Consider the following 25,335-nt stretch of genomic DNA (forward strand, 5'->3'; position numbering starts at 1 on the left):
ACATACACATGGTTAGCAGATGTTAATGCGAGTGTAGCGAAATGCTTGTGCTTCTAGTTCCGACAACGCAGTAATAACCAACAAGTAATCTAATTAACAATTCCAAAACTACTGTCTTATGCACAGTGTAAGGGGATAAGAATATGTACATAGAGATATATGAATGAGTGATGGTACAGAGCAGCATAGGCAAGATACAGTAGATGGTATCGAGTACAGTATATACATATGAGATGAGTATGTAAACAAAGTGGCATAGTTAAAGTGGCTAGTGATACATGTAATTACATAAGGATGCAGTAGATGATATAGAGTACAGTATATACGTATACATATGAGATGAATAATGTAGGGTATGTAAACATTATATTAGGTAGCATTGTTTAAAGTGGCTAGTGATATATTTTACATCATTTCCCATCAATTCCCATTATTAAAGTGGCTGGAGTTGAGTCAGTGTGTTGGCAGCGGCCACTCAGTGTTAGTGGTTGCTGTTTAACAGTCTGATGGCCTTGAGATAGAAGCTGTTTTTCAGTCTCTCGGTCCCAGCTTTGATGTACCTGTACTGACCTCGCCTTCTGGATGATAGCGGGGTGAACAGGCAGTGGCTCGGGTGGTTGTTGTCCTTGATGATCTTTATGGCCTTCCTGTAACATCGGGTGGTGTAGGTGTCCTGGAGGGCAGGTAGTTTGCCCCCGGTGATGCGTTGTGCAGACCTCACTACCCTCTGGAGAGCCTTACGGTTGTGGGCGGAGCAGTTGCCGTACCAGGCGGTGATACAGCCCGCCAGGATGCTCTCGATTGTGCATCTGTAGAAGTTTGTGAGTGCTTTTGGTGACAAACCGAATTTCTTCAGCTTCCTGAGGTTGAAGAGGCACTGCTGCGCCTTCTTCACGATGCTGTCTGTGTGAGTGGACCAATTCAGTTTGTCTGTGATGTGTATGCCGAGGAACTTAAAACTTACTACCCTCTCCACTACTGTTCCATCGATGTGGATAGGGGGGTGTTCCCTCTGCTGTTTCCTGAAGTCCACAATCATCTCCTTAGTTTTGTTGACGTTGAGTGTGAGGTTATTTTCCTGACACCACACTCCGAGGGCCCTCACGTCCTCCCTGTAGGCCGTCTCGTCGTTGTTGGTAATCAAGCCTACCACTGTTGTGTCGTCCGCAAACTTGATGATTGAGTTGGAGGCGTGCGTGGCCACGCAGTCATGGGTGAACAGGGAGTACAGGAGAGGGCTCAGAACGCACCCTTGTGGGGCCCCAGTGTTGAGGATCAGCGGGTGGAGATGTTGTTGCCTACCCTCACCACCTGGGGGCGGCCCGTCAGGAAGTCCAGTACCCAGTTGCACAGGGCGGGGTCGAGACCCAGGGTCTCGAGCTTGATGACGAGCTTGGAGGGTACTATGGTGTTAAATGCCGAGCTGCAGTCGATGAACAGCATTCTCACGTAGGTATTCCTCTTGTCCAGATTGGTTAGGGCAGTGTGCAGTGTGGTTGAGATTGCATCGTCTGTGGACCTATTTGGGCGGTAAGTAAATTGGAGTGGGTCTAGGGTGTCAGGTAGGGTGGAGGTGATATGGTCCTTGACTAGTCTCTCAAAGCACTTCATGATGACGGAAGTGAGTGCTACGGGGCAGTAGTCGTTTAGCTCAGTTACCTTAGCTTTCTTGGGAACAGGAACAATGGTGGCCCTCTTGAAGCATGTGGGAACAGCAGACTGGTATAGGGATCGATTGAATATGTCCGTAAACACACCAGCCAGCTGGTCTGCGCATTTTATTTATTTCACCTTTATTTAACCAGGTAGGCCAGTTGAGAACAAGTTCTCATTTGCAACTGCGACCTGGCCAAGATAAAGCATAGCAGTGTGAGCAGACAACACAGAGTTACACATGGAATAAACAATTAACAAGTCAATAACACAGTAGAAAACAAAGGGGGGAGTCTATATACAATGTGTGCAAAAGGCATGAGGAGGTAGGCGAATAATTACAATTTTGCAGATTAACACTGGAGTGATAAATGATCAGATGGTCATGTACAGGTAGAGATATTGGTGTGCAAAAGAGCAAGTAAATAAATAAAAACAGTATGGGGATGAGGTAGGTGAAAATGGGTGGGCTATTTACCAATAGACTATGTACAGCAGCAGCGATCGGTTAGCTGCTCAGCATGCTCTGAGGGCACGGCTGGGGATGCCGTCTGGGCCTGCAGCCTTGCGAGGGTTAACACGTTTAAATGTTTTACTCACCTCGGCTGCAGTGAAGGAGAGGCCGCATGTTTTCGTTGCAGGCCGTACCTCGGCTGCAGTGAAGGAGAGGCCGCATGTTTTCGTTGCAGGCCGTGTCAGTGGCACTGTGTTGTCCTCAAAGCGGGCAAAAAAGTTATTTAGTCTGCCTGGGAGCAAGACATCCTGGTCCGTGACTGTGCTGGTTTTCTTCTTGTAGTCCGTAATTGACTGTAGACCCTGCCACATACCTCTTGTGTCTGAGCCGTTGAATTGAGATTCTACTTTGTCTCTATACTGATGCTTAGCTTGTTTGATAGCCTTGCGGAGGGAATAACTGCACTGTTTGTATTCAGTCATGTTACCAGTCACCTTGCCCTGATTAAAAGCAGTGGTTCGCGCTTTCAGTTTCATGCGAATGCTGCCATCAATCCACGGTTTCTGGTTAGGGAATGTTTTAATCGTTGCAATGGGAACGACATCTTCAACACACATTGTAATGAACTCGCACACCGAATCAGCGTATTCGTCAATGTTGCTGTCTGACGCAATACGAAACATATCCCAGTCCACGTGATGGAAGCAGTCTTGGAGTGTGGAATCAGCTTGGTCGGACCAGCGTTGGACAGACCTCAGCGTGGGAGCTTCTTGTTTTAGCTTCTGTTTGTAGGCAGGGATCAGCAAAATGGAGTCGTGGTCAGCTTTTCCGAAAGGAGGGCGGGGCAGGGCCTTATATGCGTCGCGGAAGTTAGAGTAACTATGATCCAAGGTTTTTCCCACCCTGGTTGCGCAGTCGATATGCTGATACAATTTAGAGAGTCTTGTTTTCAGATTAGCCTTGTTAAAATCCCCAGCTACAATGAATGCAGCCTCAGGATGTATGGATTCCAGTTTGCAAAGAGTCAAATAAAGTTCGTTCAGAGCCATCGATGTGTCTGCTTGGGGGGGAATATATACGGCTGTGATTATAATTGAAGAGAATTCTCTTGGTAGATAATGCGGTCTACATTTGATTGTGAGGAATTCTAAATCAGGTGAACAGAAGGATTTGAGTTCCTGTATGTTTCTGTCATCACACCACGTCTCGTTAGCCATAAGGCATACGCCCCCGCCCCTCTTCTTACCAGAAAGTTGTTTGTTTCTGTCTGCGCGATGCGTGGAGAAACCCGCTGGCTGCACCGCCTCCGATAGCGTCTCTCCAGTGAGCCATGTTTCCGTGAAGCAAAGAACGTTACAGTCTCTGATGTCCCTCTGGAATGCTACCCTTGCTCGGATTTCATCAACCTTGTTATCAAGAGACTGGACATTGGCGAGAAGAATGCTGGGGAGTGGTGCACGATGTGCCCGTCTCCGGACGTTTCCCTCTTTTACGGAGTCGTTTTTTTGGGTCGCCGGCTGGGATCCATTCCGTTGTCCTGGTTGAAAGGCAGAACACAGGATCCGCTTCGTGAAAGTCATATTCTTGGTCGTACTGATGGTGAGTTGACGCTGATCTTATATTCAGTAGTTCTTCTCGACTGTATGTAATGAAACTTAAGATGACCTGGGGTACTATAATGTAAGAAATAACACGTAAAAAAACAAAAAACTGCATAGTTTCCTAGGAACGCGAAGCGAGGCGGCCATCTCTGTCGGCGCCGGAACACAGAGATACCAATGAGTATAAGAATGTGTCTACATTATCTAACAAACCCTAGTTTAAAGATAACCCCACCTTCCTGGTTTTCCTTGGGGCTTGTGTCGGTCACAGCTAGACAGGGCTCTGACTGCTCTCCCCCTGCTCCTGTCTCTCTCCGTCCTCCCGTCTCCTCCCTTCTTCCTGTCTCTCCCCTCGTTACCATCTCCTTCTGACTGCCAGTCTTCTTCTGTCGGCCTGTTGGCTCTGCTTCTCCCTTGGGGATCTTGGGGATTTTGGGGATCTTGGTAGGAGAGGGACTGTGCGATGGAAGAGCCTCAGAGGTGGCTCCACTGTGCCCGAGCAACAACAAAAGACACACCAAATACCTAGAGTGAATTGACAGACAGTGCACAGACATATAGGACAGTACATAGGCTAAGCCATAGACACACAATCAAGCTAACAAACAATGATAATCCTTTATTACATTTCTATAGCACTTTTCATTACAAGTATAATCTCAGAGTGCATAAATATATATTTGTCTTCATACTACTTTGTGATAATTAAATTTCCCCTGGTATTCCCTTGATATTCCAAAGCCCTGGGAGAGTGTGACCAGTCGTGACTGTGTGGAAGGAATCCCTAAGTGATGGCTACATGACTTACTATCCCCTCCACTACCCCAATACATTAGGATGCCTTGAAAGAAAGACTTTGACCTATGTCGGCAAGACTCAAGCCAGATCAAAGCATCAAAGTGAATGTTACAGTTTGTGAACAGGGATGCTAATCTCCCCTATCGCCCTCTATCTCTCCCTCCCTCTCTCTCTCTTTTTCCTTACACTTTTTCATCTCCTTATGTTTTCCTTCTCCCACAATCCCCGGAGTTTGCTGGGGGCCAGAAAGCTGCAGCAGAAGTTTAGCCAATCTGGTGCGAAGCTCCGCCTTCCGGAAGACCTGAAGATGGGGGGAGGGGCGGGGTGGGGGGGGGGGGCTTAGATTTGTTTGAACATCATTTAGGTTAATAATAACATGCAACGACTGTAGAAATCTCCCTGGGTACGTCGCAATAGTCTAACGTCGCCCCTCCTTCATCCGGACGGATCTGAGAAGAGATGGACTGATAAAAGACATCCATAGACATCCATCCGTTATAGTACTGTCACCGATCCTATGTCTTTCCAGATCAGAGTTGATGAAGGAAAGGAGACAAAATGACCACTGTAGACTATTGATATGTGCCCCCCCAACGATTCGTATAAACCCTGAATGACTGACAGGGGGCACTGTGTTGCAGCCACCGCGCAGCCATCTTGGCACTCCTCAATTGTAAAAGTATATTTTGTAAGCTACAGAAATGTATTTATGAATGTTTACATTCGTTTTTGACACAATTATTATATTACAGACACCTTAATGTATACTTTGAAATTATATTATGTGAGCGAAACATCAAAAATACGAATAACAGATCTACAAAGTATATTTTTTTGCGAGTACTAATGTTACTGTCCCCACTACAACAACAAAAATACTTAAATACATGTCACTTTGTCCTAGAAATATTTCATTGAAATACTGTAGAATTCCATTCATATCCATGAAGGTCTCCTGCTAGGGAGTGCCAAGATGGCCGACCGGTGGCTTCAAAGCCTCTCATAGCATCAGCAATACAGGGTTTATAAACGCCCCCCTTTAAATGGTGATTCATTGCCAAAGCCCCTATGACAATGACACTCAATCAAAATTAGAAAGGCATGATACATTTCGACACAAGAGAAGGGTATCGTGTTATGCTTACATTTGGTATATTAAATTAGTGCCCGTGTAGATGAGGTTGATCTAAAACCACATCTAAAACTTGGCCAAAACCTAATGAGAACGCAAGTTGTTTACCACTATATTTCTCAAGATTATGATCAAGCGAGCCAATTCTCTATCTCACTTGGGTGAAATGATTTAATGATCAGCTGTTCAGTCTTGATGTGCTCCAGCTAGGTTGCAGTGTTTTGAGAGTGGCCTCAATTGAACCCACTCACGATCGAGAGTGTAATAATGTCAAATGTAACCTGCAAGATGGTATTGGGGGATTAAGGTGCTACATCAAGATCTCTCGTGGGAGCGAGTACAGTCATATCCGTGAGTATTAGTACCAAGGGAAATCTATTCCGGACTGTGGAATAAGAACCGGTGCGCTCACGGCACGACTTGTATTAAAACTACGGATGAAGATGAGAAGTGAAGTCGTGTTCTGTGCCTTAACTCTTTCTTCTGGAGTGAGAGATTGTGAAATGTCAATCCGTCTCAGTTTCTTCTGGAGCTTTCTCGCCTCCCCCATCTGAAACCCCTATTCTACAAGCACCAACAACTGTTCCAGATTATTCTGTGTACAATGTTTCACTAGGCCTGTGGGTCATGCAACATCTGTTTTTTTAAATGTTTCTACCGTGTTTCACTAGTTTGCTGTCCTTTCTCTGTACAGTCAATTGTTTCCATGTCTCATCGCTGATGGCAGCAATGGTAGATAGCAGAGGTGTGGACTTGAGTCATATGACTTGGACTCCAGTCAGACTCGAGTCACAAATATGATGACTTGCAACTCGACTTTGACTTTAACACCAATGACCTGTGACTTAACTTGGACTTGAGCCTTTTGACTCGACCGGACTTGATACCCTCCCCTTGACCAAATATTAAGTGTGCAGCGCATTAAAGTGTGCAGCACATTAAAGTGTGCAGCGCATTAAAGTGTGCAGCGCATTAAAGTGTGCAGCGTATCAACTCTTCATTTAACAGATTACAGTTTGAATTGGACAGCGGCCAATCAAATTGGGCATGGCAGTGCAGAGGAACGTCGGCGGGTGAATTCAGATGGAGCCCTTGGAAAGATGATACCCCAAATTATTATTTTGGGATATAAAGACGACGCTGTATCAACAAAAAACGGATTGCAACTTGCAAAACATGCGGGAAGAAAATTACAGACGGAGGAACAACAACTTCCAACTTCGTTCGACATTTGAAGCTGCACAAAGAACGGTAAGTCGTGGCTAATATAGCCGACAGCTATCCATCACACGCGGTTGTGTGTTTATGAGTGTGTGTATCTTGTTTCATGAGTTTCTTTTAGCTGGCTTGTGATGTCTGGAGCCTGTATTCTTTCTCATGGCTACCAATGTATTTCCATGGAAATATAACGTTTATTTGGAAAGTAATAAATATATAGATATTCTTAAAAGCATTCATGATTTGCGTAAATGTAATCTACTATTACTCTTGTTAAAAATATGAAATTACATTTGGTGAAGAGCACATTATGACTTGTTTAGGACTCAAAACTCAAAGTTTAGGACTTGAGAATTGACTTGATACTTGACGGTCTTGACTTGAGACTTGACTTGGACTTGCCTGTTTTGACTCGGGACTTGACTTGGGACTTGAGTGCTAAGACTTGAGACTTACTTGTGACTTGTAATGACATGGTCCCACCTCTGGTAGATCGCCTGTTTGAGGGGATACATTTGAGCAAGGATCTGTGCAGATACGCTAATCTTCATCACATAATGAGTAGTTGTTTTAACCAAGGGGATTTCTGTAGATCAGTGATTATGCGCAGTCCGACTGCAATGTAGTAGATCTGAAACAAGCACAGGCGCTTTAGTATCTTCTCTGGTCTGCCGGATGGTTACAGACATTGCTCTGATTTACAGTGACACCAGGTGGAATGGAGAGGAACTTAATTTACTAAATCCAAATACCAAGGCAGCGTTTCATTCAAATAAATGGGCTCACTCATTTCTACCCTTGTTCACTTCTCCCCTCCAGTGACTGATTTAATTTCTGTACCAATGTGTGCCTTTTGTTCTAGCCTAACAGTGTTTGGTGTTATAACTTAATCATTATTTATATTCAGTGTATGAGAATGGGACTTGGTCTTTAATAATTCAGTTTCTGAGATAAAACATTTAAATAGCCATTTCATTCAATAATAATAACAAATAAGTGCTCAATCATAAGGCCAATATGCACCATTTGTTATAATTAGTTGTTATAACTTCAATGGTCCACCTACACAGACAGCGTGGTGAAGAAGGCACAACAGCGCCTCTTCAACCTCAGGAGGCTGAAGAAATTTGGCTTGTCACCAAAAAAACTCACAAACTTTTACAGATGCACAATCGAGAGCATCCTGTCGGGCTGTATCACCGCCTGGTACGGAAACTGCTCCGCCAAACAACTGTAAGGCTCTCCAGATGGTAGTGAGATCTGCACAACACATAACCAGGGGCAAACTACCTGCCTTCCAGGATGTCACAGGAAGGTCAAAAAGATCATCAAGGCCATCAGACTGGTAAACAGCCATCACTGCCATCACATTGAGTGGCTGCTGCCAACATACTGACTCAAATCTCTAGCCACTTTAATAATTAAAAATTGGATGTAATAAATGCATCACTAGTCACTTTAAACAATGGCACTTTATATAATGTTTACATGCCCTACATTCGTCATCTCATATGTATACACTGTACTCTATACCATCTACTGCATCTTGCCTATGCCGTTCGGCCATCGCTTATCCATATATTTATATGTACATATTCTCATTCATTCCTTTACACTTGTGTGTAAAAGGTAGTTGTTGTGAAATTGTTAGATTACTTGTTAGATATTACTGTATGGTTGGAACTAGAAGCACAAGCATTTCGCTACACTTGCATTAACATCTGCTAACCATGTGTATGTGACCAATAAAATTTGATTTCATTTATACAGTGAGGCAAAAAAGTATTTAGTCAGCCACCAATTGTGCAAGTTCTCCCACTTGCTTTCCACCATAATTTGCAAATAAATTCATAAAAAATCCTACAAAGTGATTTTCTGGATTTTTTTTCTCATTTTGTCATTTTTCTCATAGTTGAAGTGTACCTATGATGAAAATTACAGGCCTCTCTCATCTTTTTAAGTGGGAGAACTTGCACAATTGGTGGCTGACTAAATACTTTTTTGCTCCACTGTATGTCTAGTCTGTGTACAGGGCCTATAAAAGTCTACAATCCCCTTGGATTTCTTCACATTTTATTGTTTTACAAAGTAGGATTAAAAAAGATTTAGACTAATTGTCCCTTTTGGCAACTATCTACATGAAATACTCTATAATATCCAAGTGGAAGAAAAATTTGATATATTTTTTAAGATTAATGAAAAATAAAACACTACTATACCTTGATTAGATAATTATTCACCCTCTGAGTCAATACATGTTGGACTCACCTTTGGCAGCGATTACAGCTGTGAGTCTTCTTGGGTAAGTCTCATAAGAGCTTTGCACACCTGTATTGTGCCATGTATGCCCATTGTTCTTTTCACAATTCTTCCAGCTTTGTCAAGGTTTTGGGTATCATAGCTAGACAGCAATTTTCAAGTCTTGCCAAGCAGATTTAAGTCAAAACTGTAACTTGGCCACTCGGAAACATCCACTGTCTTCTTGGTAAGCAACTCCAGTGTAGATTTGGCTTTGTGTAGTAGGTTATTGTCCTGTTGAAAGGTGAATTCCTTTCCCAGTCTGGTGTAAAGCAGACTGAAGCAGGTTTTTCTCCAGGAGTTTGCCTGTGTTTAGCTCTATCACATTTATTTTCATCCTGAAAAACTCTCCAGTCTTTGTCAATGTCAGGCATACACATACCATGATGCAGCCACCACCATGCTTGAAAATAAGGAGGCAGTTACTGAGTGATGTGTTGTGTTGGATTTGCCTTAAACATAAGGCTTTGCATTTAGGCCAAAATGTTTATTCCTTTGCAGTGTATTTTTTTTGCAGTATTACTTCAGTGTCTTGTTGCGTACATACTGTATGCATGTTTTGGAATGTTTTTGTCTGTATATTTGTATTATTCTTTTCACTCTGTCAATTAGGTTAATACAATGCTGTTGATCCATCCTCGTTTTTTTAACCTTCACAGCCATTGAACTCTGCAGCTGTTTTAAAATCACCAACGGCCCCATAGCGACATCTCTAAGCAGTTTATTTCCTGTCCTGCAGCTCAGTTCAGAAGGTCGACTGCATCTTTGATGTGTCTAAGTAGTTTAATGCATCATCCACAGCATAATTATTAACTGGACCGTGCTTAAAGATATATTTAATGTCTGATTTGTTATTGTTACACATCTACTGCTCTTCTTTATGAGGCTTTCGAAAAGCCCTCTGGTCTTTTTAGTTGAATATGTGCTTGAAATTCAACACTTGACTGAGGGACCTAATAGATGTTGTATGTATGGGGGACAGAGGAAGGGCTAGTTATTCAAAAATCATATTATTTCACACAGAGTGAGTCCATATAACTTATTAGTATGTGATTTGTTACATTTGACTTATTTTTCTCCCCAATTTCGTCATATCCAATTACGATCTTGTCTCATTGCTGCAACTCCCCAACGGGCTCGGGAGAGGCGAAGGTCAAGTCACGCGTCCTCCCGAAACATGACCAGCCAAACCGCGCTCCTTAACACCCGCCTGCTAAACCCAGAAGAATGTGTCGGAGGAAACACTGTTCAACTGAAAACCGAAGTCAGCCTGCAGGCGCACGGCCCGGTACAAGGAGTCGCTAGAGTGCGATGAGCCAAGTAAAGCCCCCTTACCAAACCCTCCCCTAACCCGGACAGCGCTGGGCCAATTGTGCGCCACCCTACGGGATTCCCGGTCACGGCCGGTTGTGACACAGGCTGGGATCGAACCCGGTTCTGTAGTGACGCCTCAAGCACTGCGATACAGCTTTAGACAGATGCGCCACTCGGGAGTAGCCCCAAATTTGACTTCGAAACTAATTTAGGATTGCCTAAACAAAGAGGGTAAATACTTATGTGACAACTATTGTTTAGTTATACATTTTCTATTAATTTGTACAAATGTGTAGAATTTTCTTTTCACTTTGACATTATGGAGTATTTTGTGTAGATCAATGGCAAAAAAATATGATTAAATATAATTCAATCCCACTATGTAATGCCAAATAAATAAAAAAATGTTCAAGGGTGTATAGACTTTCTATAGTGTATGTGTGAAAGCATTGCTTTTCATTTGACATCTTGTCTCTTCTATGTCCTGCTGTGAGTTTTCCAGCACTATCAACGTTTTGTCATTTTTTTAAAGGCCTAGCCTATCCCTAGCCAACAATAGGTCATAGGCATAGTCTGCACATGGCTCCATCTATCAGACAGAGAAAGAAAATATCAAGAAGAGTGTAGATACACAAATTTATTTCTGTATCTGTATGGTTATTACAAGATCATTTGGGTTAAGAATTTCACGGTGTTCAATCATGGAAACGGGTCAGCTAGGGTCTACAGTACCGGTAAATATAGTAGGCCTAGTCATTGAAGCTATTGCTATGTTGTTGCCCCCGTTCTTGCAGAAGTTCTGCAGAGTCTTGTGGAAGGAGAGCATAGCAAGTGCTACAGCAGAGTTTGAAGTAAGGCAGGTGCAACCATCAGCCCCAACTGCAGCAAAAACGGAAGTGTCAAGGTGCTTGCGCCGGATGCCTACACACACACAGAGAGAGAGAGAGAGAGAGACGAGAGAGAGAGAGAGAGAGAGAGAGAGAGAGAGAGAGAGAGAGAGAGAGAGAGAGAGAGAGAGAGAGAGAGAGAGAGAGAGAGAGAGAGAGAGAGAGAGAGAGAGAGAGAGAGAGAGAGAGAGAGAGAGAGAGAGAGAGAGAGAGAGACAGCCGAATAACCCTTTATGGGTCGTTCTTGAATTGCGGTGGCATTCACATCCACACAAAAAACACTTCAAAATGACAAATAGTTACACATTATACATGTTATCTGTTTAAATTGGACTGTTTATCAGTCATAAAACATACTGCAGGTGCTTTATAATGCAAAACATTATGTTTATGCATTGTTTAAAGTACAGTTATAGTGACATATTTTGGGGGATTTAAAGTTATTAATCTATGTCTAATTTTTTGAATTCTATAAAGTTAACAAAAGCATTACATACAGTTGAAGTCGGAAGTTTACATACACTTAGGTTGAAGTCATTAACTCGTTTTTCAACCACACCACACATTTCTTGTTAACAAACTATAGTTTTCGCAAGTCGGTTAGGACATCTACTTTGTGCATGACACAAGTCATTTTTCCAACAATTGTTTACAGACATATTATTTCACTTATAATTCACTGTATCACAATTCCAATGGGTCAGAAGTTTACATACACTAAGTTAAACAGCTTGGAAAATTCCAGAAAATGATATCATGGCCTTAGAAGCTTCTGATAGACTATTTGGCATCATTTGAGTCAATTGGAGGTGTACCTGTGGATGTATTTCAAGGCCTACCTTCAAACTCAGTGCCTCTTTGCTTGACATCATGGGAAAATCAAAAGAAATCAGCCAAGACCTCAGAACAAAATTGTAGACCACAAGTCTGGTTCATCCTTGGGAGCAATTTCCAAACGCCTGAAGGTACCACGTTAATCTCTACAAACAATAGTACGCAAGTATAAACACTATGGGACCACGCTGCCGTCATACCGCTCAGGAAGGAGACGCGTTCTGTCTCCTCGAAATTAACGTACTTTGGTGCGAAAAGTGCAAATCAATCCCAGAACAACAGCAAACGTGCTGGAGGAAACAGGTACAAAAGTATCTTTCTCCACAGTAAAACAACCTGAAAGGCCGCTCAGCAAGGAAGAAGTCACTGCTCCAACTCTTTGGCCATAATGACCATTGTTATGTTCAGAGGTGGAGACTTGCAAGCCGAAGAACACCATCCCAACCGTGAAGCACGGGGGTGGCAGCATCATGTTGTTGGGGTGCTTTGCTGCAGGAGGGACTGGTGCACTTCACAAAGTAGATGGCATCATGAGGATGGAAATTATGTGGATATATTGAAGCTCAAGACATCAGTCAGGAAGTTAAAGCTTGGTCGCAAATAGTTCTTCCAAATGAACAATGATCCCAATCATACTTCCAAAGTTGTGGCAAAATGGCTTAAAGACAACAAAGTCAAGGTATTGGAGTGGCAATCACAAAGCCCTGACCTCAATCCCATAGAAGATTTATGAGCAGAACTGAAAAAGCATGTGCGAGCAAGGAGGCCTACAAACCTGACTCAATTACACCAGCTCTGTCAGGAGGAATGGGCCAGAATTTACCCAACTTATTGTGGGAAGCTTGTGGAAGGCTACCTGAAATGTTTGACCAAAGTTAAACAATTTAAAGGCAATTGCTACCAAACACTAATTGAGTGTATGTAAACTTCTGAACCATGGGAATGTGATGAAAGAAATAAAAGCTGAAATAAATCATTCTCTCTACTATTATCCTGACATTTCACATTCTTAAAATAAAGTGGTGATCCTAACTGGCCTAAGACAGGGGGAATTGTTACTTGGATTAAATGTCAGGAATTGTGAAAAACGGATTTTAAATGTATTTGGCTGAACTTCTGACATCAACTGTATATTGTACTTATCAATAAAAACAAAACAGGCTATTACAATTACTCTTATTTTTACAAATATAATATGTGTCCCTAAGTTTTATCCCCATCGGTGTAACCCCCTTGAAAATCACTCATTACAAAGATTTACAAGGACCTTGCATTGACCTCTAGTGGAAAAGTGTTGCACTGGAAGGGTCTATATTAAATACAATTATTAGCTAATCACGCCCTTTTAGTGTCTCATACATTTGAGGATTCCATTGATCATTTTGTGTCTAAATAGGGTAATTGGTGTTACAAATGTTAAATGAAGGGAAATTACACTGTGAGCAAAATTATGAATCAAAAACACTTTGGCACATTATTTTTAAAGGTTTAAGGACCTTAGATTCGAGCATCTGTGCCCTCCATTTTCAAAAATCCTCAATTACCAAAATGTTGCCATTGGAGTTACCGTCACTGGTGTAACTAGTCCTGCTGGTGACACGATGTTATCATAACAGCAAAACATGATTAAAAATCATTATTAAGCTACCATATTAGTTCATTTACAAATGGGAAGATGTACCCAATACATTTAATTAAAAAAAATAGAGAAAAATTAAGTTCCTTTTTTTCTCCAAAATGCCACACCCAAATACCACCGCAATTCAAGAACAACCCTTATGGTGAGTAGGCCTATAGACACTTTCTTAGTTTACAATTCCCCTCTCTATCTCCAATTCACCGATTAGCTCAGTCAATTTGTAAAAAATGGGAATACCTTGCCTGTGGCGCTGGTTGCATTCACCTGAAAGACGAAAGACAGGACCATTTTAGACATCTCACAACACTTTAGGCTGTTACCTATATGTTAACACAATACCTGGAAACTAATCACCACAAGTTAGTGCTATTGATGATATGTATACAATTGCTGAACTCTACAATTAATATGTTTAATCTCTACTTAATAGTTTACTGATACTGATATTTTGGTTCTTACATTGCCATTTGTGTTTATAGGATTCCCCTCCATGGCCTCTGTGAACACAGAAAGCACCAGCAAGATGAAGACAGCACAGACCAGAGCTTTGTTCATGTTGAAGAGGGTTGAGTCTCTGAACAGCAAAAGTGTATCTGTGTCTATTTCAGCTAGAAGAGGTTGGGTCTGAAAGGGGTGTGTGCACCATGACTGCATGTGCACAAGAACAGACGTTTGTTTTACAGTCATGAGCTGTGTAAATTAACTTTAATAAGGGACAAACAAATTATTTGGCACGAATGAAACAGATGGGTATTTTTCTATTCTTCTATTTTTCCATATAGGTCGATAGCCTATTTATTGTATTGTTTTGCATTGCATTGTAGGTTATTGTATTGTATTGTTATGTTTTGTATAGCATGCCTAGTATGTGTTCTGATCTAGGGCTAGGTGTGTGACAACTTTTGAAATAAAAGTAGACTGGTGTTTGGATACATCGTTCATTTTATGTCAAGGTTTGTCAATGGCTGATTACAATGTCATACTGTCACGCCCTGACCTGAGTATTCTTTGTTTTCTTTATATATTTTGGTTAGGTCAGGGTGTGACGAGGGTGGTATGTGTGTTTTTGTTTCATCTAGGGTGTTTGTACTGTCTAGGGGTTTTGTAGATTTATGGGGTTGTTTCCATCTAGGTGTTTATGTAGGTCTATGGTTGCCTAGATTGGTTCTCAATTAGAGGCAGGTGTTTATCGTTGTCTCTGATTGGGAACCATATTTAGGCAGCCATCTTCTTTGGGTATTTCGTGGGTTATTGTCTATGTTATGTTGCACGTTAGCACATTGTTTATATAGCGGTCAATTGTTGTTTTTGTTTAAGTGTTCTTCATTAATAAAGAAGAATGTATTCTAACCACGCTGCGCTTAGTTCTACTCCTTACGACAATCGTGACACATACTTTGAATTACAATGTATCACTTTGAATTACAACGTATCCCTTTGGCGGGTTCTTCACGGTGGGAAAGAGGGTATATTGAATTCTGGAACGAGCAACGAGCCACTGAAATATCACGATCCACGTTACCAATCGCAATGAACTCCAAACAATCATTTAGTAATAGTATTCCAACCTACTGAATCTAGTGCCAGTCACTTGTAAGTCATTTCTAAATTCATTGCATGGAAAATAAGAGTTACTTTCGTTTATTGAGTCTAATAACTGAACCAAGTCTAGACTTTCAGGACATTTTTATTTATTTTTTAGCTGCTATGTGCTTGCATGTCAACCATGTCAATGTCAGCCAGGTGCTCATAACTATTGTGTTTTTTTACATTCATTGTTGAATCACAAAATTACCTTTGTAAACTAGTCTGCTAGCCAATTTGTGCATCCTATCGAACCCTAGTGTTTAATGAATGTGAGGAGATGAGCTCACCACTTTCTATGTTGGGGAAAAACCGACAGCTTCCTCTTCCTGGGCCCATGAATCATCAAGGGTATGTTCGAGAGAAAACAAAGTGGATCTTTTCCAAGACAAAAAGTATTGCAATTAGATGGATGTCCGTGTTTATTTGCGTTACTGATGATTGCTAATTTTGCTCAAATAAGAGATGAGTGCCTTTCAAGGAGAATCCATTTGCAGCTATGGAATTAAGGTATTTAAAAGCAGATTATTTTCTAGAGCAGATCGCCAGGGGGACAGAACATATTACAAGTCATTTGTAGACTGCAAATTGATGTCACGACTCCTACCGAAGGTGGCTCCCCTTCCTGTTCGGGTGGCGCTCGGCGGTCGTCGTCACCGGCCTACTAGCTGCCACTGATCCTTTCCCCCTTTCTGTTGATTGGTTACACCTGTTTTGTGTTTAGGCTGATTAGTCGGGCTATAATTACCAGAAGGCCCGCCTGCTCTTTGTGCGGGATTGTTTTGTGTGACTTGTGTGCACGAATGAGGTTTACGTGTTTCCCATTTCGTGGGGTTTTGCTGGACTGTTTAAGTCCCCGTGTTTGGGGCATTTGGTTTGTGTGCGTCCTGTGTTTCATGGGGTGGCTTATGTTCGCCGTTAGTGCATTAAATAGTACTCCCCTGAACTCTCTGCTTCCTGCACCTGACTTCGCACCCACTACACCCAGATCGTTACAGAATCCCGCACCTTTTAATGGAGTCAGCAGGAGCAGCTGCCAACCCCCTTCAATCGATGGAGGAACGTGTCCTCCATCATACCACCGTCCTCCATCGGATAGGATCAGCGATGGATCAGATGATGGAGAGAATGGACCGATGGGAGAGGAGTGGTCTCCTCTCTGCACCTCCGGTTCCTCCGACGAGTTCACCTTCTCCTCCCTCCGCATCTGGCTCCGGCGCACTTCGTCTTGCGCTCCCGAGGGAGTATGATGGGTTTTGCTCCAACTCGAACTGTACCTGGGTACCGTGAGACCAACTCCCTCGGGGGAGGAGAGTGTGAGTGTCCTCGTCTCCTACCTGACAGGTCGTGCTCTGGAGTGGGCCAACGCGGTCTGGAATGGTCCAGACTCGGCGATGGAGCACTACCCAGAATTCACCCGCAGCTTTCGTGCCGTATTTGACCACCCTCCAGAGGGCGGAGAGGCGGGTGAGCGACTATTCCATCTTAGGGAGGAGAAGAGGAGCGCGCAGGATTTCGCGCTGGAGTTCCGGACCTTGGCCGCTGGGGCTGGGTGGAACGACAGGGCCCTGATAGACCACTACCGGTGTCGTCTTCGGGAGGACGTCCACAGGGAGCTAGCGTGTCCACATGCCACTCTCTCCCTCAACGGACTAATAGACATGTCTATCCGGCTGGACAATCTGCTGGCTTCCCGCGGGCATTCGGAGAGGGTCCTGTCTGTTCCACCACCTAGCACTCCCGCTCCCCTTCCTATTGAGTTAGGGGGGGCCGTGCCAAGGGGTACCGGAGGAGGAGGCTCCTCCTGCACCAGCTGTGGTCGGAGAGAACACACGGCCGACCGGTGCTGGGGGAGCCCGTCTGGGAGTCGAGAGGGCAGGCGGAACACTTCTCGGTCACCCCAGGTGAGTCTGCACCAAACTCACCCAGAACCCCCTGTTGGTCAGGGAGGTCATGGAGGCCACGGTTCCACTGGACATGGTAACGCAGGGGAATCATAAGGAGCGGATTAGTCTCTTCATTATCGATTCACCTGCGTTTCAAGTGGTGCTGGGGGTTCCCTGGCTGGCTAGTCACAATCCTAGGATTTCGTGGAGACAGGGGGTTCTCCAGGGGTGGTCAGAGGAGTGTTCATAGAGTTTCCATCGGTGCCACGTCGGTGGAGAGTCCAGACCAGGTTTCCACTGTGCGCGCATTCCCCCTGAATATGCCGATTTGGCTATCGCTTTCTGTAAGAAGAGGGCGACTAAATTACCACCTCATCGACAGGGGGATTGTGCGATAAATCTCCAGGTATACTCTGTGTTTCCCAGGAGTCACGTGTACCCATTGTCACAGGAGGAGACGTTGGCTATGGAGACATACGTCATGAAATCTCTGGGACAGGGGTACATTCGGCCCTCCATTTCACCTGTCTCCTCAAGTTTATTTTTTGTGAAGAAAAAGGAGGGAGGTCTGCGTCTGTGCATTGATTATAGAGGTCTAAATGCCATCACAGTGGGGTTTAGTTACCCGCTACAGTGGTGGAATCATTTCACGGAGCATGGTTTTTCACAAAACTGGACCTCAGGACCCAATAACTATGAGATATCCAATGATTTGAAACCTATGCTGCCTCTGAATATAGTTCTTTAAAAACCTGGTGTTACAAATCCCTTTTGGCCCGACAGTCTAGGGGGGATGGTAATGAGACCCGTAACATAACTCATGCAATTTATAATAGTGACAAAGTAAAAGTGAGAACGAAATAACCACGACAACTGAAATCTTACCGTCAATCAAAGGAAAAGCAACTCCTTTTGTATGTTTCTTTGATGTCCTTGCAACTTGCCCTGTGCCGAAATATTCACAACCACAACCAACGTCACATCCGTCATGTTCAAAATAAGTGCAGTGAGCACATACAATTGAGATAACACTGGAAATCTCATGCGTGGTTGTTAGATTAGTATGTTGTGTGCATGGACAGCACAAAAAAAGTGTCTCGTTTTCCTACTACAGCACTGTGGTCACAAATGTGGGTTTCAAAAAAAGCCAGCTTGAGTTTCTGATAATGTACAGTAACATTGAATCAGAGTGTTCTCAGAATCAGTAACAATGTATGCATCACTGTACCTAAGACGCTTTGGAGAAAAAACAAACATCTGCTGAGTGTCGTACAGTAGCCTTTGTTATACAGGTATTACGCTGCCTGATCTGGTGAATTCTGACTGAACCCTCCAGGTGCACCCCTTAGTGATTTTGAGCTAATGCCCTCCGTGATACAGAGGCTGACCCTGCTGGAGACCAAGGTGAAGACCCAAGCCCTGGACGTTGACCACAAGGGGAGCCAAGTACGACACACCTTCAGACATAGAAATGACATTGTACATTACATTTGAGTCATTTAGCACACGCTTTAATGGGAAAACGATGGGAAAACCTGTCACAACTCTGCATCCAGCTTCTGTGAACACCTCCAGCAAGACGAGGGTTTTGGTTAGATCTGAAATCGACCTCAACCACATCGACCTCTGTGATCCTCCGCAACACCCAATCAAAAGCATGCATTTTAAAGGAAAGCTCAACCACAGAGTGCTGATGAAGTTGTACATACAGGATGCCTGTCATACAAGTGTTAAGTCTACACATATTCCTGCTACAGTATGTGTGAGCAGTAGCTAAATGGTGCCGGTAAATGTTTTCTACACAAAATCTACCAAATGTGTGAATGTGTGGATGTTGCATCGGTATTCCATAGTTGACCTTTGTTCCTTATAGTTTGCTTGACAAGAGACTCCTTATACTATAGTTTGTATAAGAGACTTCTCATATTTTGAATGACAAGATATTTATTATAGTTTGTATGATGAGGTAATAAGAGACCTCCTCAAACAGCAACATATTTTCCAAAGTTGTGCTGTCGAGTTGAAAACAGACCGTGTTTGGGAGTAGTTCCACTATGCCATTGAAATAGTCATGTACCTACATTTTGCAGTAGCTTGATGGCAGTTTACCGAAATTCAAATCTTCGTAGTCTTTTCAGTAGTTAATTACTTTTTTTGTCTTGTAGCAGTGTAAGTAGCTACTGCAACTACCCATTAAATGTTTCGCCAAAAGAATATACGGTATACAGCGCATTCAGAAAGTATTCAGACCCCTTGACTTTTTCCACATTTTGTTACGTTGGGATACGTTGGGATGTTTTCAGTGGCAGGGACTGGGAGACTAGTCAGAATCGAGGGAAAGATGAACGGAGCAGAGAGATCCTTGATGAAAACCTGCACCAGAGCGCTCAGGACCTCAGACTGGGGTGAGTGTTCACCTTCCAACAGGACAACAACCCTAAGCACACAGCCAAGACAATGCAGGAGTGGCTTCGGGACAAGTCTCTGAATGTCCTTGAGTGGCCCAGCCAGAGCCCGGACTTAAACCCGATCGAACGTCTCTGGAGAGACCTGAAAACATCTGTGCAGTGACGCTCCCCATCCAACCTGACAGAGCTTCAGAGGACCTGCGGAGAAGAATGGGAGGAACTCCCCAAATACAGGTGTGCCAAGCTTGTAGGGTCATACCCAAGAAGACTCAAGGCTGTAATCGCTGCCAATGGTGCTTCAACAAAGTACTGAGTAAAGGGTCTGAATACTTATGTAAATGTGATATATTTTTTTATACATTTTCTACAATTTCTAAAAACCTGTTTTTGCTTTGTAATTAAGCGGTTTTGTGTGTAGATTGATGAGTGGAGAAAAAAGTATAAAATCTAAAAATCTATTTTAGATTAAGGCTGTAACGTAACAAAACGGCCTATCGCATATCTCATACAGTTCTAGAACCACAGAGCTCCAGTCACAGCACACGTAGGTCTAGTATTCGTATATTTATAGAATGTAGGCCGATACAGTGTTCTCATCGCCATGGTGATACAACGGAGCAATGTTTTTGTTGCAATGTTTTTTTTCGTCCTCAGCTAACAGTTTGGTACATTGCACAGACATGGATGGGCCGCACTGTATTGAAAGCCGTGGAAGCACGAACCTGTGTCTGTGTGATTCACAATATATCTTAGTCAGTGCTTGTCCAATTTAGACTTGAACTTTTCTACATACAGTATAACATAGTTATACGTTGAGTTGTGGTGGTTGACTCATCTTTAAGTTTGTTCTAAATAGTTTAGTTCAACTCTTTAACCGATGTCTCTGAAAGTTTTTTTTTTAAACTCACAGTGGGTTTTTTAACCACCCAGTGGTTTCTGAATGACTACGGCATGATCTGGGTGGGGTGCGGAGAGGAGCTCAACACAACAGGAAGTAATGGAAGCTGAGCAGACCCAGAGCTCTGAGGGAGGGGTGTGGCAGCCAGGTAAAGAAACCAGGGCGGTATTAAGTGCTGAACCTTATGGTGCAGATAGAAATTGAACCAGGAAAAGCCCATTGAGACCCAGAGTCTCTTTTTCAAGGGAGACCTGGCCAAGAAGGCAGCAACAATCAATACATTACGTAATTAAAACATACAACAATACAGTACAACATGATCCAGGCAACAACAAAAAAAACATTTACACTCCTCCGTAACAGAGTCTCCCGTCAATATTTGAAATTAATTCAGGGGAAACTAACATATCCAGATGAAGCATGGATTGTAGATTTATCCATCCGTCTGGTGCACAAGAAGAGAAGGTAGTCTTGCCTAATACTGTGAGTGTCCTGGGGACTTTAAGTAGCAACCACCTAGCAGACCGGGTATGGTAACTGCTGGTGGTGAAGGAGACCAGACTACAGAGGTAAAGAGGGAGTTCACCCAAAAGGGCTTTGTAGGTGAACACATACAGTACAAATGTATCTTTCTGCGCATATAAAGTGAGGTCCAACCTACCATTTGGTACAATGTGCAATGAGTGAGTGACTTGGCATTTGTAATAAAGCGCAAGGATGCATGATAAACAGAGTCCAGTCTCTGTAAGACAGAGGAGGTTGCATGCATATACAACAAGTCACCATAATCAATTACAGAGAGAAAAGTGGCCTGAACAAGCTTCTTTCTAGCCATAAGCGCGAAGCACGCCTTATTACAAAAATAAAAACCCAATTTCAATATAAGCTTTGTCACAAGATTATCCACATGAACTTTAAAGGACAACTTGTCATCGAACCGAATACCTAGGTATTTGTAGGATGACACTTTTTCAATGGATAAGCCACCAGATGTGACAACGCTAACATTCTCTGGCAGAGTTCTAGCTCTGGTAAAGGTCATGAATTGAGTTTTTTTGTACATTCAAGACCAGTTTGAGACCATAAAGGGAAGCCTGCAGTGACTGAAAAGCAGTTAATAGAGCTGCTAAGATTTTCCTATTCTGACAATCATATTCCTTCTACATGATACATTTCTATCTGAACACGCTGCAACAGTACACCCTCCTTAACAGGCAGCCCCAGTACTCAGTAACCCACTAATCCCCACCTTAGGCCTGACTTTCAATATACACGTGAAGTGAAACCTAATCAAATCACATCTTCAAACTGTCATTTCCAACCATACGAAGCAGTTGCCAAACAACCCCCGAAGAGTGGTTTCTGTCACGACTTTGATGTTCTTTCAATGCAGCAGTAAAGTTTCACAGAGCTGTGCTCGTGTTTTGCCCGGATGGTTTTCAAACAGAACGTCTTCAAGTATACATTCACTTATTATGGTGGCCTGTGTTTGCAGAGACCTCTGTGGCCAGGAGAAACGTCCAGATGAACTTTGACCTGGTGCTCCAAAACATCCAGCAGTAGAACATACTGGCTGGGGAGGGAGAGTCATTCGTCAGGGTCACGTCCAGAGGGGCACAGCTGGCCCAGCAGCACCTCCTTCCACTAAGGCTCTACAGCAATGGCATCCTCGTGTTCAATGGGCCCTTCCGCTCTTACCAGGAAGCCAGCACACAGGTACAGACAGAGACTGTATAGGGAATGCTCTTTACACTCTAACTGGCTAGTCAGTACATAGTCTCAGCACCCAGAACCAAATCAGCTACTGTTAAGGCTATTACGAGAGAGTACAACATACCTAGACCAGGCACTGAAGCAGACAGGATATTTGAACCAGGCATGGCTTTAGATAAATTTTCATTGAAGATTCTTTGATTTAAATGTTTCCATATATTGACTCTCTCTCAGATTGTAGCGGACAGAATAACTAAGTTCAGGAAGCTCCGTTTGTATCTCAGTCCAATGTGTCTGACACCCTGCCGCTCATGACTTTACAGCAGTGCATGCAAGACCTGATGCACGGATACTTCCCTTCTGACCTACAGGACAGGTTTGCAGATGGAGTGCCGTTTCGGGTGTGGGTGTGCTTTGTGTGCATGCGTGGATTTCAAATGTGCTTACGGTAGGAAAACGGACTACATGGACAATGTATTTCGACAGGTGAGAGGAGGAGTTCCAAGCGAGGCGACCGTGGGCGGAGTTCCCTGGGATGGGGCAGGCTGTTGTTGGATGCACAGAGGGGGAGAAATCAACAGACAGACTAGAACACGTGTACTGTGCCGTCTCCCAGATACCCGGTTGGTCCCCTCTGTATCGCTTCAATTTGTTCCTGAAAACATGTGCTACACTTTACACTCTAGTTGAACCAACTGCAGGGGTGGAATCTCAATTGTGTTTTTTGGATTCCTCGACTCCTCTCTCCTTGTCTCCTCCTGAAGATGCATGAGATGGGAAGAAACCTTGGATCTTCTTTGAGGAGGCGAGGGGAGGGGACGCAAGGAATCAGTGAAATAATTGAATGTCATACTTGAAGTTGGTTCAACTATATGCATGTCACTTGAGATTCACCCCAAGACTATTTTGCTCTGACTTGAACATTGAGTTAGCCACAGGCAGAACACTGACATTGGACCAATTGCTGAACAGGCTGCCCAAAGTGTTGGTGAAGGCTGGTAGAGTGATTGACATCAGGGACTCAGTGAAAGCCAGTCTACAGGTGAGACTGAGATCTGTTGCATGTTCTGCTGATACCTGTAGATGATGAATGCGAGTATACTATACGTTAGTACATGCCTGTGTCTTGTGTATAGGGCTCTTCTGATGCTCCAAACAGCCATGCGGTGACCCTCATAGACACACCAGTGCTACAGGCCTTGAAAGAGAGGTATGCAGGTGTCTAGAATTATGCACAATACTTTCACTTCCACCACTAGGGGGCCTTGTGGGACCTTGTGACAGAGGAGACCCTGGAAGAGGGACACACATTTGCTAATGTGGGTTATGAACCTGTTGTCTCCTACTCTAACTTAGGTTGGAGTTGCATGAGACTGACCCCCCCCCCAACTCGGCCCGTGAAGTCACCACACTGAGGGTAAAGTCAGAGGATGGCGAGCACACTTACATCATGAAGATGCACTTCTCAGAGACCAGAGGTCACCTGCACCAGTATCTGGACAAGCACAGGTGGGTTGGGAGCCATTACCACAAAATGCTGTGCAGAGTATTTTGCCCAGGAAGTCCATCAGGTTCACAGTACTTCATCTTAGTCACAGTGACTTTTGGGTCATGTTAATCTCGGACACCCCGAACTAAAATCTTGCATACCGCAAAAATGGAAGAGGCAAATGGAAGGGGGAGAAGGTAAGGAACTTGTCTGTCGACCCTGCATTAACAACCAAAATAGTTTCAAGAAAATTGTGATATATAAAAAAATATACCAGTTTAATTTAAGGACCAAAAAATTGACAGCTGTGCCATACAGATTGCAAAATAGTTGTGAAGAGATGTTCAATGTACCAGGCACATGGTTTATGAACTGATACACAAAACGATACAAGATTCAAAACGTAATAGTTTTTCAATTTAAATTATACAAAATTCTTGCAACCAATAGAATGTTATATACAGTGCCTTCTGAAAGTATTCAGACCCCTTGACTTTTTCCACATTTTGTTACATTACAGCCTTATTCTAAAATGGAATAATAAAAAAAGAAATGTACACACAATAACCCCATAATGACAAAGTAGAAATTGGTTTTTCTAAAGTTTTGCAAATGTATTAAAAATATAAGTATTCAGACCCTTTGCAATAAGACTCAAAGTTGAGCTGAGGTTCATCCTGTTTCAATTGATCACCGTTGAGATGTTACTACAACTTGATTGGACATGATTTGGAAAGGCACACACCTGTCTATATAAGGTCCCACAGTGCATGTCAGAGCATAAACCAAGCCATGAGGTGGAAGGAATTGTCCGTAGAGCTCCAAGAAAGGATTGTGTCGATGCACAGATCTGGGGAAGGGTACCAAAAACATTTCTGCAGCATTGAAGGTCCCCAAGAACACAGTGGCCTCCATCATTCTTAAATGGAAGAAGTTTGGAACCACCAAGACTCTTCCTAGAGCTGGCCGCTTGGCCAAACTGAGCAATTGTGGGAGAAGGGCCTTGGTCAGGGAGGTGAACAAGAACCCGATGGTCACTGAAGGAGCTCCAGATATCCTCTGTGGAGTTGGGAGAATCTTCCATAAGGACAACCATCTCTGCAGCACTCCACCTATCAGGCCTTTATGGTAGAGTGGCCAGGCGGAAGCCACTCCTCAGTAGCAGGCACATGACAGCCCGCTTGGAGTTTGCCAAAAGGCACCTAAAGACTACATGAGAAACAAGATTCTTTGGTCTGATGAAACCAAGATTCAACTCTTTGGCATGAATGCCAAGCATCACGTCTGGATGAAACCTGGCACCATCCAAGCATGCTGATGGCAGCATCATTCTGTGGGGGTGTTTTTCAGTGGCGGGGACTGGGAGACTAGTCAGGATCGAGGGAAAGATGAACAAAGCAAACTACAGAGAGATCCTTGATGAAAACCTGCTCCAGAGAGCTCAGGACCTCAGACTGGGGCAAAAGTTCACCTTCCAACAGGAAAACGACACTAAGCACACAGCCAAGACAATGCAGGAGTGGCTTCGG

The 25,335-nt window shown here is 43.4% G+C and overlaps 2 long non-coding RNA genes across 2 annotated transcripts; one reads left to right on the plus strand and one right to left on the minus strand.

Annotated features, from left to right (window-relative positions):
* Positions 1-11,090: 11,090 nt before the first annotated feature.
* Positions 11,091-14,426, minus strand: LOC121843519. The gene is made up of 3 exons (XR_006081605.1): positions 14,288-14,426; positions 14,066-14,092; positions 11,091-11,389 (listed from the first exon to the last, which is right to left on the minus strand). It is a non-coding gene; the product is annotated as an uncharacterized LOC121843519 (long non-coding RNA).
* Positions 14,427-22,037: 7,611 nt separating this feature from the next.
* Positions 22,038-23,525, plus strand: LOC121846259. The gene is made up of 3 exons (XR_006083154.1): positions 22,038-22,320; positions 22,641-23,359; positions 23,454-23,525. It is a non-coding gene; the product is annotated as an uncharacterized LOC121846259 (long non-coding RNA).
* Positions 23,526-25,335: the final 1,810 nt, after the last annotated feature.

This window comes from Oncorhynchus tshawytscha, linkage group LG03 (assembly GCF_018296145.1).
Source record: "Oncorhynchus tshawytscha isolate Ot180627B linkage group LG03, Otsh_v2.0, whole genome shotgun sequence".
Taxonomy (NCBI): domain Eukaryota; kingdom Metazoa; phylum Chordata; class Actinopteri; order Salmoniformes; family Salmonidae; genus Oncorhynchus; species Oncorhynchus tshawytscha.